The sequence below is a fragment of the Tupaia chinensis genome, unplaced genomic scaffold (genome assembly GCF_000334495.1).
Source record: "Tupaia chinensis unplaced genomic scaffold, TupChi_1.0 Scaffold000292_1, whole genome shotgun sequence".
Lineage (NCBI taxonomy): Eukaryota > Metazoa > Chordata > Mammalia > Scandentia > Tupaiidae > Tupaia > Tupaia belangeri.
The window spans coordinates 298,498-317,525 of record NW_006159777.1 but is presented as its reverse complement, the minus strand read 5'-3'; the positions used below and the strand labels follow the sequence as shown (position 1 = coordinate 317,525).

Here is a 19,028-nt window from a genome sequence, read left to right as displayed (position 1 = left end):
GCAGGAAGAAAGCTTGCATGTGTGACCCCGGAGTTTTGACCCTGGGGATGGACACATGAGAACACAGAATCCTTTCTAAATTCAGGTTTGCACTGAAGGGCCCATCAGGGCATGTGGAAACGCACCAAGACAGGTGGCCACACTGACGTCTTTGCAAAGACAGGAGGCCATGAACCCAACCCCTCCAGGCAGCAGCGCAGAGAACAAGTGCTGCCATAACTCACCACACCTAACCTCACCTTCCGCCGGCAGCAGAGATCCTCAGGCAGGACTCGAAGACAGAGAGACACCACAGCCACAGACGGGGACAAAGACAGCCCTGGCCAAGTGACCAGCCCACTGCAGCCTGAGTCAAGACTCCCAGAGCCTCAAATGCCAGTTTCTCTTTAAAGGGGAAAGCATCCAGTCTAGGGAGGTGCTCTCCCTGGTCGATAGGAAGACTAAAATTAGCACCAGTGGGCAGTTACTGAGGTATTTAAGTGCTAGCCCACCTGTTCCCAGCAGGCCTGGCATCTAGGAAGTGGGGGTAGGTGGTAATTAGGTGCTTTCATGGGACGAGGGGCTTCAGAAAGTCATGGGAAAATGAAGTTAAAGTGCAAGTTTTAGTGCAAACGCCCTCTAACTTGAAATCCATGCATAGTTTTTTCATAATACACATTTCCTGTGAACTTTTTTTTTTTTTGGAGAGGTTTTCGCTATAGGGCGTGTGTGCTCGCCAGACAGACAGAGAGAGACAGAGAGATAGAAAACGAGACATCACCCCCCAGGAGGGATGGCCACGCCACAATCCCTTCTCCTCTATTCTGCTTTTGGGATCTTGGGCACGCACGTACATGTGCCCGGTGTGAGTTTAAGCCACCAGGTCTGGGACTTGAACCACGGTCGACTACGTGGGAGTCCAGCGACACAGCCATTATGCTAACTGATGGTCCCTCCTGTGAACTTTTTGAAGACTCCCCTTCATGTGGTAGAGGTTGTTCTTTCCCAAAGTTTCCTTATTTGCTTTATTATTCTTTATTTTCTTTATTTTTTTTCCAAACTACAAAAGTAAAATAAGCATGTTCAAACATGTGGTCAACACTAAGTGGAATAGTACACGTGCGTAAACAAAGATCCTAAAGGTCGAGCTAATCTTTCCTACCCGCCACCTCCCAGTGCCCCCAGGTCACTGTTTTGGTAAGGACTTGTTACTTCTCCTTCTCACGGGCATATAATTACGTGTATAAAGCCCCAGCAGACTCGTTTTTATCTGACTCACACTCTGAATATTCCTACAAAACTTTACTTTTCACTTGACCACAGACATCCCTGTGCACCAATTACAGATCTAATTTGCTATTGATTCAAGTCTAAAACCAGCAAGGTGAGTGTGGGGCCCATCTTCATTCACTTTAGGACCTGAGAATTCAGGCGCCACTCCTTGGTTCTTCCCCTTCTTATGGGTGTGTCCTCCAGACAAGGAAAAATTGAACTCGTGCAGTCTCTTGTACCCTTGGCCCAGCTTCTATTTCTGCTCAATTTTCTTTCTTCTGTAGCAATTTCCCGTTTTTCTTGGAAGACTAAAACCCTCATAGACCTCACTATGCCCCACTTTCCAAAGCGTTTCTTAGGAGGAGAAAAGGCTTGGGGATTTCACTCACACTCAGTTGTCTGTAACTGGTAAGGGCTAGTGTCCAACCTGTCCTAAAGATGGTTGTACTTCATGAAGACCAAATCTCTAGTTGAATACCTCCTTGAAGAGCATGAAGTTCTAACAGAATTCCAGCGATCAGCAATTCAGGAAGCGAATGAATGTGGGGGAGGGAGGAGGTCATCTTCCACACAGAACCAGGTGGCTCAAAATTCGCATTTTGATTTCAGTTGGCTGTGTTACCCTCTGCACATTTTTAAGTTGGCATAAAAATTATTTAAGTTATAGCGCAAAGGATGGGTTTTTCATCCATAAAGAATATTCACACCTTAAAATAAAAAAGTCACATAACTCATATATACGTTATATATATTTAATGGAATTTAAATACCACAATGACTGATACTTGTAATTACCCACTTTCAAAATTCATGAAGTCCTACGTTGAAAGTCATAAATGTATATTATCTCCATTTAAACTTGAACTTGTATTTTCACTATGTATCCTCTCGAGGATATAGCTGATCTTGAAAGTCTTTTGTTGGTCACCTATCATATTTATTTGCAAGAGTGTGTGTATGTATAGCTAATATATACATTTCATATTTTTTAACCTCATGGCCCAAAACTCCAAGTAATATGACTAATTAGAAATTTTTTGACTATAGGTCATGCACATTCACCAGAGAAACAGAGAGAAAGTAAGGGAGGGGGGATGACCATGCTGCAATTCCTTCCCCTTCATTTTCCTCTTGGGATTTTGGGCATGCACACATACCTACCCAGTGTAAGTTTCAAACTACAGGATCTGAGACTAAACCATGGTCAGTCACATGCAAGTCCAGTGCCTTAACTACTATACCACCTCTGGCCCCAATAATATTATCTTTAAATGAGTTATTATTATAAAAATAAAGTTGATAAAAAAAAAACAAAAATATTGGACATTTTGTTAAATAAGAACATAAAAAGTAAACTTTTACTACAATAGAAGTATATATATATAGCTCTTAGGTGGATGAGGCTTTTTTTTTAACACAATGGATAAATATCACAGTACTAGAATGAGATAGAATACAAGATCAATTCTATTCCCACTTATGCTTTTTGTGAAACCTCGTTCACACAAGCTAGGAGATAGAAATGAAAATTTGGTATAGCAAAGCCACTCAATTCTTTGAATGCCTTCCAATGTATATGCCAAAAATCACATAGTAATAGGGCTTCAAAATTATTTTAATGATCTCACAGCTGACAACCCAATTAGTTCCTCTTTCAATTTCTTTTAAAGCAATGAATTGGAAAATACCTGACTTTCAGAGGGGTTTGTAACCCAATATGAGATTCATTCAATATTTTAATATCTGGAAAGGACACCAGTAACATTTTACAAGCTCATCAAATGACTATTAAAGACATGATACTCTTGCACTAGATGCACCTTGTTTAACCCAATATGCCAAGAAATGTTAAGAAAATCAAAATACTGTTTTGATTTTGTTTGGGGGGTTTTTATAATTTTTTTTTTTTTTTGCCATAAGGCATATGCACTAGCCAGAAAGAGAAGAAAAAGGAGAAATTGCCCCTCCCCCAGGGAATATGGCCAGGCCACAATCTCTTCTCCATTCACTTCTGAGGATTTGGACATGCATGCATATGGGTCTGGCATGATTTTCAAGCCCCTGAGTTCGGGACTAGGTAGAGAATGGCCTTTATTCAAAGCAGGGGAAGGGGGACCAGCAGACGGCAGAATGATTACATCACTAGACTCCCACATAATGGACTGTGGCTTGGGTCCTGGACCCGGTGGTTTAAAACTCACGATGGGCGCGTGTACGTGTGTGCCCAAGACCCCGAGATGAGAATGGAGGAGAAGGGATTGTGGTGTTAAAGCCCCAAAATGAATTTTTCTGAATTTTCTTTTTTTAAAGTTTATTTATTAAAGTTTACTTATTAAACTTTAAAGTGTTAAAGCCCCAAAATGTATTTCTCTGAATTTTCTTTTATTTTTAAAATGTTATTTATTTTATTTCTATCATGAGAGAAAGCATAAGTGAAAGGAGAGAGAGAGAGAGAAGACCACCCTCGACAGGGCCTCTCTATGCCTCAATTTCGTTTCCCTGGCCAATCAGGGTCTAGGGTGCAGGTGCCCATGTGCCCAGCATGTTTCAGACTGATTCAGGATCAGAACCCACCATCAGCCACGTGGCTTCCAACATTGCAAATCAACCCCAGCTGCACCACCAAAGCTAGGTCTGTACTTTCTTTGTTAATACACTCCCTATATTAGTTTGTTTTCGTGCATATATGTGTGATGTGTGTGTGTGTGTCTAGTTTTTTGTTTCATCACTTGTTTTTTTCATAAATTGAGAGTTAACTGAATTTCTGTTAAGGAGAGTCTTACTATATCAAACCTTACTATATGATTTGATATAATACATCAAAATATATTAATAATGCTGGTTCAATAAATGGAGGAAGAAGATCTTGCCTTAGAAAATTCATAGAGCAATAATAAATGAATGTTTTAAAGGCAAGGAAAACAGGCAAGCCAAAATGAAATATTTTTAGATCAACTCCCAAGGTATTTTAAATTGCAAAAGCTGTTCTCCTGGGAGGCTTTAACTACTCAGTTATTTCCTGAGTTACAAATAGAGCCAACTTTAGAGCATCAACAAGAACCCTAAATTATGTAAGGGAAAACTTTATGATTCAGATAGTCAGAAATTCAACGAGAGTAATAGCTCTGCTAGAGCTAATATTTGCTGATAAGATACTGGTTGAGAATATATCTGAGAGCCTCCGCAGAAGAAAGGTGAGGGGTAAGAGCTGCTTGGAGAAGGTACAGCACACAAATATCTCAGTATTACGAGAGGTTGACTTTGAAGGCTGGCAGATCCATGACCTCTGCAGCTCCTTCTAAATGGGAAGGTGGTGCTTCTCCAACACCACCTGCAGTAGGAACATCACATTAATATATATGGCAGGCATGTGTGCACATGCGTGCATGTGTGTAGGGCAAAGGGATCTTACCCAGAGCAAACACAAACCTATGCAGGTCATAGCCCTAGGAGAAACGCAGAGTAGTTGAACATAACTAAAGAAGATGCAGAATATCTGGAGAATGGTATCACTAGGTGCAGAAAACTGGGCAGGATGCTGATGTGTGGCGGTTCCAGCCATGACCAGTGAGAGCGGAGTCCATCAGAACAGATCTCATCGCGGCCCTGCACAAGCAAAGGGAGCTCATTCTCTGCATCAGCACAGTGAGGACACTAGCTGGACTCGTGAGCAACTTCATGTGCAGCACAACCCATGGGATTCAGGGCTAGAAGTAGCTCAGAGCGAGCATCATTGGATGTGAGGAAGGAATGCAAAGGGAGTGATTTATGTGGACAGATGGCTCCACAGTGAGGTGGGGATTGCTTACCATCATGAAAGAGGGGTCAAAGTGCATGGCCATGGGAGCCAAGAGGCAGAGAATTTCTAGCGTGATAACAGAGGTAAAGCATGGGGGTGGTGAAATATACTCATAACAAGAAGCGTAGGGAAAAAGGCAAGAGAGATCTCTAAACAAAAGAATGGATGATTGAGCTGGTTTCTTCCCAGTCTTCATGCCACTGTAAATCCACAGGGTGCATTGGGGAACATCGCTTTATTAGTTGCCAAGGAGACAGATGCAAGGCCAAAATAAAAATAACTCCAAAAGCCATCATAAGATTCAGAGCCTACCTTCAAGGTTCTTATGGTTGTAGGCAAATGAGAGAATACAGAAGCATTAAAAAGATATCCTATTACTTTTACAGGTATAATTAAAGGGTAAATTCACCCTCGAGTTTAACAAATGGTTCTTAAGGACCTACCAAGTGCCACTTACTTTGCCATGATGAGCAGAGTCACCGTCTTTACCCTCTTGCAACTTAAAGCCCAGTGGGAGTGATATGAAATAAACAAAACAATAGAACAGTTCGATCAACCCTGAACCAAACTGGAAAGACCATACTCATGCGTAGAAGGTGACACAGGCAACCCCTACTCCAATAGGCCGTCTAGAGATCAGCTTCTCTGAGGAAGTAGTGAATCTAAGACCGGAAACTGAAAAGAACACCAGGCACAAGTGTGGCACATAGAAAGTATTTTGGGTTCAGGGCAGGTCAGGTGTGCCCTGGAGCAGAGGTTGACTCAGGTAAGGAACCTACTGAATGCCAGAGTGGCCCCAGCCAGGAGGATGAGGGATGGGTGGATCCCAAAATGCTGAGGACATGGGCATCTCTGGTGAAAAGTTCTCATTTTCTTCTAAGTATAATGAGGAATCCCTGAACAAATATAAGTAGAGGCATGCTGTGATTGTGATCTAAGGTCTGTGTTTTTACAAGAATCTGCCAGACTTTCCTTGGAGAAAGAACTGCAGCAGGATTAGAGACAGAAGGTGCAGTAAAGGGTCTGTGGAATCCCTGCAGATATGAGATACTGTGACATGGTGGAAGGGCCTGCAGCATAAGGAAAGGTGGCCAGTGAAAGGGGAGTGAGGTATTTGCAGCCACTACTTTCAGCAGTTCTGAAAGCGAAGGGGAAAGAGGCACGAAGCCAGAGTGCTTTCCAAAAGGGTTTAGTTTGATTGTTTAGGTTTTGTTTTCATTGGCAGTGCTGGTGGTAGTGTTGTCTGTTTTTAATAATGGAAATACTCTTCCAGGAACTCATTTTGCTAACATTTACTAAACACATACTGGGTGCTAGGACTTTTCAAACTTTTATGAGCCCCCAAATCACCTATGCATCTTGTCAATTCATTCGGTGGGCAAGAGAGCAAGAGTCTGTGTTTCTAATAAGCTCTGCAATTACACTTATATGCTGGGTCTCGAACACACTATCAACAGCCTGGCTTTGGACAGTGAAGATGTGATCGTGAAGAGATGAGAGTCCAGCCTTCTACATTACGAAGTACACACATGTAGAGTGACGGCAATGGCCTTATCAAATCAGAGCAAGTGATGACGTGAGACACGGGATAACTCTCAGAGAAAAATTCCAGTAAAGGTAAAAGCATTGACAGAAGCATGCTTTGTCTTCTGTATTATAAGAAAAGAAAAAAAAGACATGCAGCATAAGAAAGCAAAGAAGCAACTGAGTGATGGTTTCTATTTTCTCCAAAGTATACAGCAAAGTTATCAGTTGACGGTAGTGTGAGTAAATAGGACAGAGGGCATGGAAGATGCAAGAGAAAGTGGAATAACTGTTTCAGGAAAATGAGAGCAAAATTACTAGGGAACTATACTAGAATTCACAGGCTACGTTGAAGTCCCATTTGTAGCTGATGGTCAAGAATTTATAGCATCAATACTTTGCCAGCTTTGGGCTAGGCTGCAGCAATGCTCAGCTGCTGGCAGTGTGGGTAAGGGGGTTCATCCAGTCTTGGAATATGGCAGGTGACCAAGAGAGAAGAAGCCAAAGATTAGAGCAATTAAAAGATATTAAGAGCAGTGAAGGTAGCAGTGGCTGATGGGTAGAGAGAACATGGCAGACTCAGTATACTTGGAAGTCTAATAAGACCCCTGAGTGAATAAAATAACCTGTACAGGATGGACAGTGGAAATACGTGTTGACCAAGCAATGGGGTCCTTGTCATTGAGGGGTCAAGGTCAACTTAGAGGCTAGAGGGGTCATTGTGGTGGATACTGACAATATTTAGAATGATAGTTGGAGTCAAGAGCTCTTTAGGAGCTTAGATAACATACTGGGTCATCAGAAAAGTCATGATAAACTTTTGCATAGAAAAACATAAAAATATGTCATGATTTTTTCAGTGACACACCAACTAGAGTAATATAGAGATGGTACATTATGGCACTGAGGAGAGACCTGGCATCACACAGATGAGGGCTTGGCCCTAGGACAGAATTTGGTTTAACCATGCAGAACCTCCCTTGCTTCCTCTGTGAAGCATGATGGACCTTTGTACATCACAGAGTTGTTTGGTATTATGAAGAACAAGGAGCTAATGTACAGACAAGAGTCCTCAGTGTGCCTGGCAAAGAGCAAACATTCTCTGGACAGATCCTGCTCAGCCACTGTTGGCAGAAAAGTCTACTGTCTCATTTGGGCAAATATAATTCAATCTCTATGATCTGGGGGTGCATGTGAGCTTAACTAAGTGATACTGAATCTGAGAGAGGGCTTAGAAAACTTCATGGAAAATATGTGTAATGAAAAACTATGCAGAGGTTCTCTATATATATTTGCATCAGAATACACTCATACTTCAATTCCCTTTTCACATGATTTTTTTTTTAAGTCTTCTCATATTTGCTTATCATTTTCCAAGGAGTTCTGAAGCTTCCTTCCTCTGTATTTCCAAATCCGATAAGAACAGGTTTTGATCCTGTGTTGTGAGTCCTGTTGCAAGACAGGTTTACTCTACTGGCTAATGGATCATGAATAATATGAATTTATACTGTAAGTATTGGACTATTCAGTCTAGGGCTGCTCAGTCTACCTAAAGATTCCTGCATTTCTGATAGGATTTTTTTCCAAAAATGTCTTGCTTTTCAGAGATGTTCTGTACTCAACTTAAGTAGAGTTCTGTCTGAAGTACAATTTTATTTCCCCGTAAGGTTTATTTTCTCAGTTGAAGCCACTGAGACAACTTTAACTTTGTATTTTTATCAGGCCTCTTTCACAGTGTGTTGACACAGTGGTTGATGGGCTGGTTTCTAGATTGATGACCTGTGGTTGGTAAAATGCTGTATTTCTAAAAATACGTAATTGGGAGATCAATCAATACAATTGTGCACACCTGAAAGAGAATGCGGTTGGCCCCCGGGCCCCGGTAAATTATGCAGTGTGTCCTTGTCTTGAGCAGCTTCATGTACAAACAGGACAACTCTCAGTCTAGAAGAACTGTTCTGAGTACCTTTGTGATATCAGGACCCAACTGTGATAGTGCTGGGGGGATGGGTTAAGTCAGGTCAAGCGCTTTAGAAAAATACTTTCCGTTCCCCTAAGAGATATTTACCACAGGCACACTGCAGGACACCATGGAAAAGTTCAGGTTATTCTAAGGGCCTTACTCGCAACTTACGGAAACACCATTAATCAGTGAAGCACTTTTCCAACCATTGAAAGAGTTATATCTTAGGACAGAAAAAGGACAAGCTCAAATTTTAACAAAGGGATTCTCTGCAGAAAAATGTAGTGGTATACTGGAAAAGATACTCATATTTTTGTTTGTCTATTTATGTGAGAGAGATTTTTGTTATAGGGTACATGCACTTGCCGGAGAGAGGCAGACAGAAAGCAAGAAATCACCTCCCCAAACTGGATGGCCAAATCACAATTCCTTCTCCTCCATTCTCCTCTCTGGATTTTGGGCATGCACACACATGTGCATAGTGTGAGTTTCAAGCTCCCAGGTTCGGAACTCAAATCATGGTCCACCATGTGGGAGTCCAGCGCCTTAACCACTATACCACTGCTGGCCCCACTACTCATGTATTGTCATTTCTTTTTTTCAAAATATAATTTGGCTTTGGTGCCTTGTCTTGCTCGCCTTCTCCCACGGTGACTGACTTAAATGGCTGTGCTCTAGCATAAGGCAAAGCCCTTTCGGAAGCACTGAGCATGTGGGTGAAGAAGAAAAGTGAATCTTGAGGTAAGACTGCTAAGAGACTCTCCTCTTCCAACACCCAACTCCATTTTCTTTCCTCCCCTGTTCTTGGCAATGGAATTCCACATGGAGTTATAAGAGGCGTGAGAGAACTGGCCTTCACACCTGCCCACTTGGCAGGTACAGCCCTTTCGGGAGTTGCTCCCAGCTAGGCAGAGCCACCCTGGGGGCCACCCAGCCCAATCTGCATTATTTATTGGTGCCTGGCTCTCACTCTGCCCTCCCTTCCTCCACATCCTGAACAGCTTTAAAACTCAGCCTCCCGATTTGTTCATTACACTTGGCAAAGAAGGGAGCAAGATGAAATTAAAATGTTTCCCAAGCACACACCATTTTAATTCCATTCAATAGATTATCCTGACATATTTACTCTCGGCCATGTCTGTCTCAGTATCATCCATGGAAAAGTATAAATTAAAATTTTAAATTAAAAGCAGGGAGTCTGGGGAGCCTGATATCTTTTTGAAGAATGGCACAAGTCAGCCACAGGCTCCCCTCATGAGCATCGTGGGAGCAGACACTCTGGCACTGCAGAAGTTACAGCCCCCGGATTGCCCCACAAATACCTTCCTACGTACAATGTATGGGATCACAGGATCCCAAGACAGGGGAAGCCTCAGAGGTCATTCTTCTTTCTCCAGAACTGTGCATAAACAAATCGCCTCCCCTTTTGGGTTCAGGTAAAACTTATGCAGAACTGCTAAAGGACTGATTTACTTACAACCCCCCCAAATATACTGAAATTGATTAGTTTTCATTCTCTCCATAAGATTTCTGTGTAACACATGGGTTGAGAGAATAAATACTTTAATAAGAGATATATGAGTTCCAGTCACAGGTCTGCAATTACTAAGCTCCTGTTCCTTTCTCAGCATCAGTTTTCTCATTTATAAAATGAAAATATTATTTTTTTACAAACCATGGATTATGGTGACTAGCAAAAGAAAACAATCTTTTTAAATACTGTATCACACTTCAGGTCATACTAGTCAATATGTGTTTATTATGATATTTCTGTAATTACTCAAAGCTAAAGAATTATGGTACCCCAAAGGTTATAATAATTTTGATTTGCCATCGGTGCTCATCTCTCAACCTATATGTATCTCAGTTATAAAATTTGAACAACTAAGTAGGATATCCATCTCTTTGGAATTCAATCCATAGCCTACGCCACCTCAGGATTAGAAAACAGAAACTGTGGGAGCTGGTAGGTGGCATGGTGGTTGGGGGCACTGGACTCCCACATGGCCGGTTGCAGTTTGAGTCCCGGATCTGATGGTTTCCTTTCTCACTTCCTCTCCCTATCTCTCTCTGTCTCTTTCTGATCTAACTGGAAACTAATAATAAATAAAGTTTAACAAATATGTCTCGGTATGGAGACTGAAAAACAACAGAAACTGTATGTGTTTAAGTGGTTTAGCTCTCACGACCAACCAGGAGGCTAAGACGTTTGATTTATCCTGTGCCATCCTGAATAGACCACACTTCTGAACAACACTGTGTTTGACTTTTTAAAAATAAAATCCTCGTTAAAAAGACAGATGGGCAGGGACAGATGGAGGTGGAGGGATGGAGGTAAAGCCCTCACCATTCAGACAAGCACTTCTCCTATAGCGTGTCAGCTCTGCCTGTTTAAAAATGTACACTATATATTTTTAATAAGCCCGTCATCTCTTCCAGAATAGTGGCTTATTTTATATAGATTATGGGAATCATCTCCCCTGAAGAAAAAACACAGTAGAAGGCAGGCAAGACTCTCTCCTTGGGCCAGGAATGGCCCACAAAGAGAGATCCCTGGGGCAATAAAGTCAGGAGGTTAACTTTTGCAAATGTTTCCCGTTCAGGCCAGAGAGTTGCTGCTTTTAATTTCTGTCACCTAGAGTTCTGAGTCTTCTCTGGTTGCTAAAGCAGGAGGAAGTGGGTATTAGTGCTTGTGGCCCCGGACTGCCCCAGGGGAATGAAAAGGGCAGAAAATCTGACCCAGAAGCAACGAGAATTTCTCCAGCCTTCCCCATTGTATTCATGGGTTGAATAAAGGATGGAAACTTGTATGCGATGGTACTCAAGCCTGTATGTGACAGTACTCACACATGTATGTGACTGTACTCACACACATACATGTTAGTACTCACACAGGTATGCGACAGTACTCAAGCCTGTGACAGTACTCACACGTGTACGTGACTGTGCTCACACACATACGTGGCAGTACTCACACACGTACATGACAGTACTCAAGCCTGTAAGTGACAGTACTCACACATGTATGTGACAATACTCAAACCTGTTCGTGGCAGTACTCAATACTGTTTGTGACAGTATTCAAACCTGTACGTGACAGTGCTCAAACCTGTTCATGACAGTACTCACACATGTATGTGACAGTACTCAAACCTGTATGCAACAGTACTCACATATGTATGCAACAGTACTCAAACCTGTAGGTGACAATACTCAAATGTGTACATGACAGTACTCAGACATGTACGTGACAGTACTCATACACGTACATGGCAGTACTCAAGCTTGTATGTGACAGTACTTACACATATATGAGGCAATACTCAAATCTGTACATGACAGTACTCACACACGTATGTGACAGTACTCAAGTCTGTATGTGACAGTACTCACACATGTATGTGATAGTACTTAAACCCGTATGCAACAGGACTCACAGATGTATGCAACAGTACTCAAACCTGTAGGTGACAATACTCACACATGTACATGACAGTATTCAGACATGTACGTGACAGTACTCACGCAAGTACATGGCAGTACTCAAGCTTGTATGTGACAGTACTCATACATGTATGAGACACTCCTCAAATCTTTACATGACAGTACACACACATGCATGTGATAGTACTCAAGCCTGTAAGTGATAATACTCACACATGTATGTGACAATACTCAAATCTATTCATGACAGTACTCAATACTGTTTGTGACAGTACTCAAACCTGTACGTGACAGTGCTTAAACCTGTTCGCGACAGTACTCACACATGTATGTGATAGTACTCAAACCTGTATGCAACAGGACTCACACATGCATGCAACAGTACTCAAACCTGTAGGTGACAATACTCACACATGTACACGACAGTACTCAGACATGTACATGACAGCACTCACACACGTACGTGGCAGTACTCAGGCCTGTATGTGACAGTACTCACACATGTATGTGACAATACTTAAACCTGTTCGTGACAGTACTCAAACCTGTATGTGAGTGCTCAAACCTGTTCATGACAGTATTCACTCATGTATGTGATAGTACTCAAACCTGTTCACAACAGTACTCACACATGTAGGTGATAGTACTCAAACCTGTATGCAACAGGACTCACACACTCACACATGTATGGAACAAACAGTACTCAAACCTGTAGGTGACAATACTCACACGTGTACATGACAGTACTCAAACATGTAAGTGACAGTACTCACACATATGTGTCAGTACTCAAGCTTGTATGTGACAGTACTCACACATGTATGAGACAATCCTCAAATCTGTACATGACAGTACTCAAGCCTGTATGTGACAGTACTCACACATGTATGTGACAATACTCAAACCTGTTTGTGACAGTACTCAAACCTGTACGTGATAGTACTCAAACCTGTTCGTGACAGTACTCACACATGTATGTGATAGTACTCAAACCTGTAGGTAACATTACTCACACGTGTACATGACAGTACTCAGACATGTATGTGACAGTACTCAGACATGTACATGACAGTACTCAAGCTTGTATGTGACAGTACTCACACATGTATAAGATAATACTCAAATCTGTACACAATAGTACTCACACATATGTGACAGTACTCAAGTCTGTATGTGACAGTACTCACACATGTATGCAACTGTATTCACACACATATGTGGTAGTACTCACACACGTACGTGACAGTACTTAAGCTTGTATGTGACAGTACTCACACATGTATGTGACAATACTCAAACCTGTTTGTGACAGTACTCAAACATGTACATGACAGTACTCAAACCTGTACGCTACAGTACTCACACAGGTATGCAATAGTATTCACACACATATGTGATGGTACTCACATATGTATGAACATGTACTCAAACCGGTACGCTACAGTACTAAAACATCTGCAAACACTGAGAAAGACTGAGCGTTTGGAGCCCTTGTAGAGGCTCATCCTTCCACAGACATGTGGGTTGGCTATGGGGGCACAAGTATTATTCAGACCGGTCTGAACACGCTGGACATGGCAGCAGATCTACGACCCTAGCTGGCCAGGAGACTGAGGTAGGAGGATTGCAGGGTAGTGGGACCTTGTTGGGGATGTGAGCCTCCCAGTCTCTCGTTTATAAAATAAATACCTTTATAAAAAACATAAATTGGGTACCAGCAGCTGGTGTAATGGTCATGTCACTGGACTCTCATGTAGCCAGCTGTGGTTATTTCCTGTAACCAGTGGCTTAAAACTCACACCAGGTGTATGAGCATGCATGCCTGAGATCCTGAGAGGAGATTGGAGGAGATTTCTCACTGTCTTTCTCTCTCTCTTTCTCTCTCTGTCTCTGTCTTTCTGGCAAGTACACGTGCCCTATAGTAAAAATCTATCTCTAAGGACCAGCAGTTAACGTAATGGCTATGTGCTCAACTCCCATGTAGTTGACTGCACTTCGAGTCCTGGACCCAGTGGCTTAAACTCCCACCGGGCGCGTGCGCGTGCGTGCCCAAGATCCCAAGAGGAGAATAGAGGTGAAGGGATTTGCGGCGTGGCCATCCCCCCTGGGGGGGGGGATTTCTCACTATCTATTTCTCTGTCTCTCTGTCTTTCTGGCAAGTGCACACACCCTATAGCAAAAACCTCTCCAGAAAAAAAAGTAATAATCTATCTCTAACAACAACAACAAATAAAGCTGTGGCATGAAAGCCCAACTTTTCATCACAAGGAGGAAAGATTGAATTTCCTTATCATGGATTTAAATAAATGAGAAAGAAAAAAAAGAATGGGAGAGAAAGAGAGGAGAAAAAAGAAAAGAGAAAGAATAACTCTTCAGGTTGGTTGAGAGCACATAGGGTATACTTGATGGCCACTGCACCATCTTAATTATGCTCTACTCAGGTGAATATTGAAAATAATTATGCACTTCCCGAGCACACATCGACTACCGATTCCTGTTATTCTTCGACAATGCCTTTGTAACACTTCATTACCTGGCACCCAACAGATCTGCAGTCGGTGCTCTTAAAACTTGACCTGACACTGCCCTCTCTGTCAGCCCATCTGGGTCTCCCACTGTCCTTTCCCGTGCACACTTCAACTCGCACAAGTCCTAGTTAGGCTACATGTCCGGAGACAAGAGTCTCCTTCTCCTCAAATTAACTGTGGGAAAGCAAAGCAGAGTCTGGTTAAGTTAAGCCCTAGGGGATTCCAGCAGAGTGGAGAATTACTCCTGTCTCAGTTCATTATAATGAATAATAAAGAGATACTTACATGTGCTTTTTGGTAAATTATTCATCTTGTGCACTGAGGAATCAGGGCAGTAATACGTGAGGGAGACAACCAGCACATCTGGGTTCCTATAAATACCCAATATAAGGCATTTCCAAAGACCTATCTTCCTCCCCTCGTTAAGGACTGAAGTAGTCAGGGACCTTGGAAAGATAATGCTTCAGTCAGACATGTCTAACCCCCTCCCTGCTCTGTTTGCATCATCCATAAACCGGGGACTGTTTATAACATGTTTGTATTTTATTGTGGCTCCAAAGTCACTTGAAGCACCTGAGGAGCTCAGCGGGACCTCCGCTTTGCCTTCTGCAGCCTTCGTCAGGAGGTAATTAGGAGAGAGAAAATTGTTTCCAAACCAATAAAGCTTTTCCAGGACCTTCCACCATGGCGTTCCCCCCAGTCAGGAGGTGAACTCTACCAACAGTTGACCCGTTGATTCCTATAGGAGATAGCAAACTGAACTTGGTTCTTACTGCTCCCTGCCTCCCTTCGCTAGCACTGTTACTTGTTCATGCTTGACTTGACACATGCTGAGCTGTTCTGAAGACTCGTGGAGAGTCTTACCATCATCTTGCATGCAGGATGAAAAGAACGTGGGGAAAGGGATCTTCTGGTGCCTCAGATTTTGCATCTCCAAGAGATGAGACATGGCTCTTCCTAAATCTTGACTTGTTAAACTTTAGAAAATTAAAAAAACAAGAAACTGCACTCCATTTGCATGACTTTTCTAAATCATTCGTGCCTATTACCAGGATGGTTAGTGATATTAACCTTAGGGGGGACGGTTTGCATCAACCCTTGACCCCCAACAATGCTTGGCACCGCGCCCTACTGATCAGTGTCCTTCCTGACACTGAGCACAGTTAACTGCCCACTTGGAGAATGTGGGGAGGCTCCAAACTGATGCTCGTGAGCAAACAAATCCAGATGTGGAAAAGGTCATGGTGATGATCATGATGGTGGTGGTGGTGGTGGTGGTGGTGGTGGTGGCAGTCAACTAAAGGACCAAATAGGGTGAAATCGACGAAAGAGAGTTGAGAGTCAGTGGGGCCTGGGGCCTCAGATGTCGAACATGTCAGTGACTGTCTTCAAAACCCAGGAAATAAACTATGCTCGAGTACTTTTCCCAATAGCAAGAATCAAGATCCCGAGTGACATTCTAGATACTGCCACTAATAATCAAGAAGCACTATTTCTGCTGTGATGAAGATTTGGGGCTAGAAGCAGAAACCCTCTTCTAAGGGGAAAGGGGTTCCAGAGAGAATCAGGGGAAGCACGTCCTGCTTTGGCCCATGGGTGTTGGGAACCATGCTTCTGACAGAGAGAAACACATCTAGTAACCATTTAGGACTCTGCAGGGAGGATTTTCCCACCCACGTTTTCTCACCTTACGATGACTTGTCAAAATAGCAATATTAAATTTTCCCAGAAGCAGAGTTGGAGCCAGAAACTGAATAGCAACTAGATAGCATCAGCCCAAAGAGTAGCAGTCTCTCCAATTCTGCAAAGCTCCACGCCATCCATCCCTTCCCTTTCCTCTTCCTGCGTCTCCTCTCTCCCATTAGCAGTTTAGCCTAAGACATTGTTTTATCTGTGCTTCCCACATTCTACCCTTCTCCAATTGACCAGTATTATGAAAACCTACATTGTAAGCATATAAACAGTCTATGGGTAAAGAGACTTCTTCTAAGTGTTTAGATAAAGCAGACAAGCTCTGACAAAGCTAGATAATAAACCAGGCCAGAGGCTTTCCCTTGAAGGAATCTAATTAAGAACAAAGCAAATATGCATTAACATTCTCCTCTAGGCATTGCATTCACCTCTGAAGAAATTTTATTGTTGTAAATCCAAAGAGAAACTTAGTGTCAGGGCAAAGAAGGGGAGCCGAAGCAGAGATAGCAAGAGCAGCTTGCAATTTTGCTATGTGCAGAAGAGCCATCTAGGGAATGGAAATTCAAAAGCATCTAAAACCGGAAGCATTTGAATTTGCAAAAAACTAAGCCAGGCTCAACAGACAGTGGGGGAGGCAACCTTGCCTCACCATTCAAGGCTGAGGTTTCTGGCAGAGCTGTAGCCCCAGTGAACAATCCAGTGTATTCTATTTGGTACTTGTAAAATAGAAAACATGCCAGTTGGACTTGATGATCTCTTGTGCAAAGAGGAAGTGTTACTCAACATCCATGTGTAAACTCTAAGAGACCCACGGTGGGGTGACCTCTGTCTCACAAATTAATGCCGAAGGCACCTTTGGATAACTTTGAGGGGTAACAATAGCTGTTTTTTTTTTCATTGAAGTTTATTACATTTGTCTTGTTTTTATTTTATTTATTATTTTTTCCATGAGAGAGAAAGCATCTCCAATGAGGTCTTCATACTGGAATCCACTCCTAGCTTCAGCTAGCCCAAGTTAGCCCAGACTTACAAGACTGGTGTATACAGGGAGGCTCCAGAATGCAAGCCCAGGACCGTCCCATGTGCATCCAGCTGCATTACTGTGAGACGCAATTTGGTCCCCCAAACTTGTTTTTTTTTAAGACTTTTGTAGAGGTTTTTTGTTTTTGTTTTTGTTTGTTTGTTTGTTTTTCCTGCTATAGGGTGCACGCACTCGCCAGAAAGACAGAGAGAGACAGAGAGACAGAAAGTGAGAAATCACCCCCCAGGGGGAATGGCCACGCCACAATCCCTTCTCCTCCATTCTCCTCTCCGGATCTTGGGCACACATGCACACATGCCTGGCGTGAATTTAAGCCAGCGGGTCTGGGGCTCGAACCGTGGTCGACTACATGGGAGTTCAGCAACATAGCCATTACACTAACTGCTGGTCCCAAGACAGATTTTTTTTGTTATAGGGCACATGTGCTCCCTGGAGAGAGAGAGAGAGAGAGAAAGTGAGAAATCACACCCCAGGAGGGAATCTCTTCTCCATCCTTCTCTCAGGATCTTGAACACACACACACATGCCCGGCATGAGTTTAAAACCACCAGGTCCAGGACTCGAACTGCGGTCGACTAAGTGGGAGTCCAACAATATAACCATTATGCCATTTGCTGACTCCCCCAAAGTTTATTAGCTCTTTAAGATCACAATATTCTGAGTAAACTTATCTTTCAATAGGTGATTCTGCAAGTTTATGAAAAGTTTATTAAGCCAACAAGGAATTCATTCTAAGGTGGGAGAGTTAAGTTTCCTGAAAGACTTCTCACAATGAGTTACAAGCTCCTTCTCTAATGTTCCCACGTGGTCCTACTTCCCTTGGTAACACCGAGAATCCTGTGCTTCTCCCCCACGGTAATCCTTCATGAGGATAAGGAGGACAATGCTGTTCACTCTAGGCGCTCTCATTTTGAGGTTTACTTTACATTTACCATTTTAAGTAAAATATTCTCCTTGTTCCATCACTCAGTTCCTATGTGTGGTTAGAAAGAACATCCTCTAGAAGGAGAGGTAAGCCTTGACAGGAAGTTCCATGAGGACATGACTATGAAGTACAACTCAGTGGTTTAGTGTTGTCATGCATAGAAAGGTGAGGGCACACGTGTGTTTTTTCCAGCTCTCAGTTCTAAATGTAGATAAAAACACAAACTTACCTGCATATATAAATTATTTCACCCTGATCATTTACAAAGAGCTTAGAGGTTGTGGCTGGCAGGTAGTATGGTAGTTAAGGCGTTGAACTCTCACATGGCAGATCACAGTTTGAGCCGTGGACCTGCAGCTTGAAAATTATGCTCACCACAACTGTGTGTGTACCCAAAATTCCAAGAGGAGGATGGAAGAGAAGGGACTGTTGCATGGCCATGCCCCCTGAGGGGTGATTTCTCACTTTCTCTCTGTCCTTCTCTGTCTCTCTCTGGCAAATGCATGCACCTTATGACAAAACCCTAAAAACAAACAAACAAACAACAAAAACAAACATACACACACACACACACACACACACACACACACACACATTCACACCATATAGGTCTAACTATACCCTCACCCAAACAATGCCTAGTTGGGTATTTAAGTATATTCTAGATAAAAGGGACGTATAAGTACTTCTATTTACTAGTATATTGAAGACAGCAACCACTCCAACTGGGCAAGGAAATTATGCAAAGTCACTCAGTTTGGAAATAATTAAAACTTTCTTTGACGATGACATATCTTGTATATAAACACGAAGTCAAGAATTCACAAAGAAACAATTTGAATGAAAAAACAAGTTCAGCA

General features: G+C 42.5%; 1 protein-coding gene across 2 annotated transcripts in view; it reads right to left on the bottom strand.

The window, feature by feature from the left end:
* Positions 1–19,028, bottom strand: part of OPCML (opioid binding protein/cell adhesion molecule like) — a 585,692-nt gene that overhangs the window by 268,173 nt on the left and 298,491 nt on the right. The window lies entirely within an intron of this gene.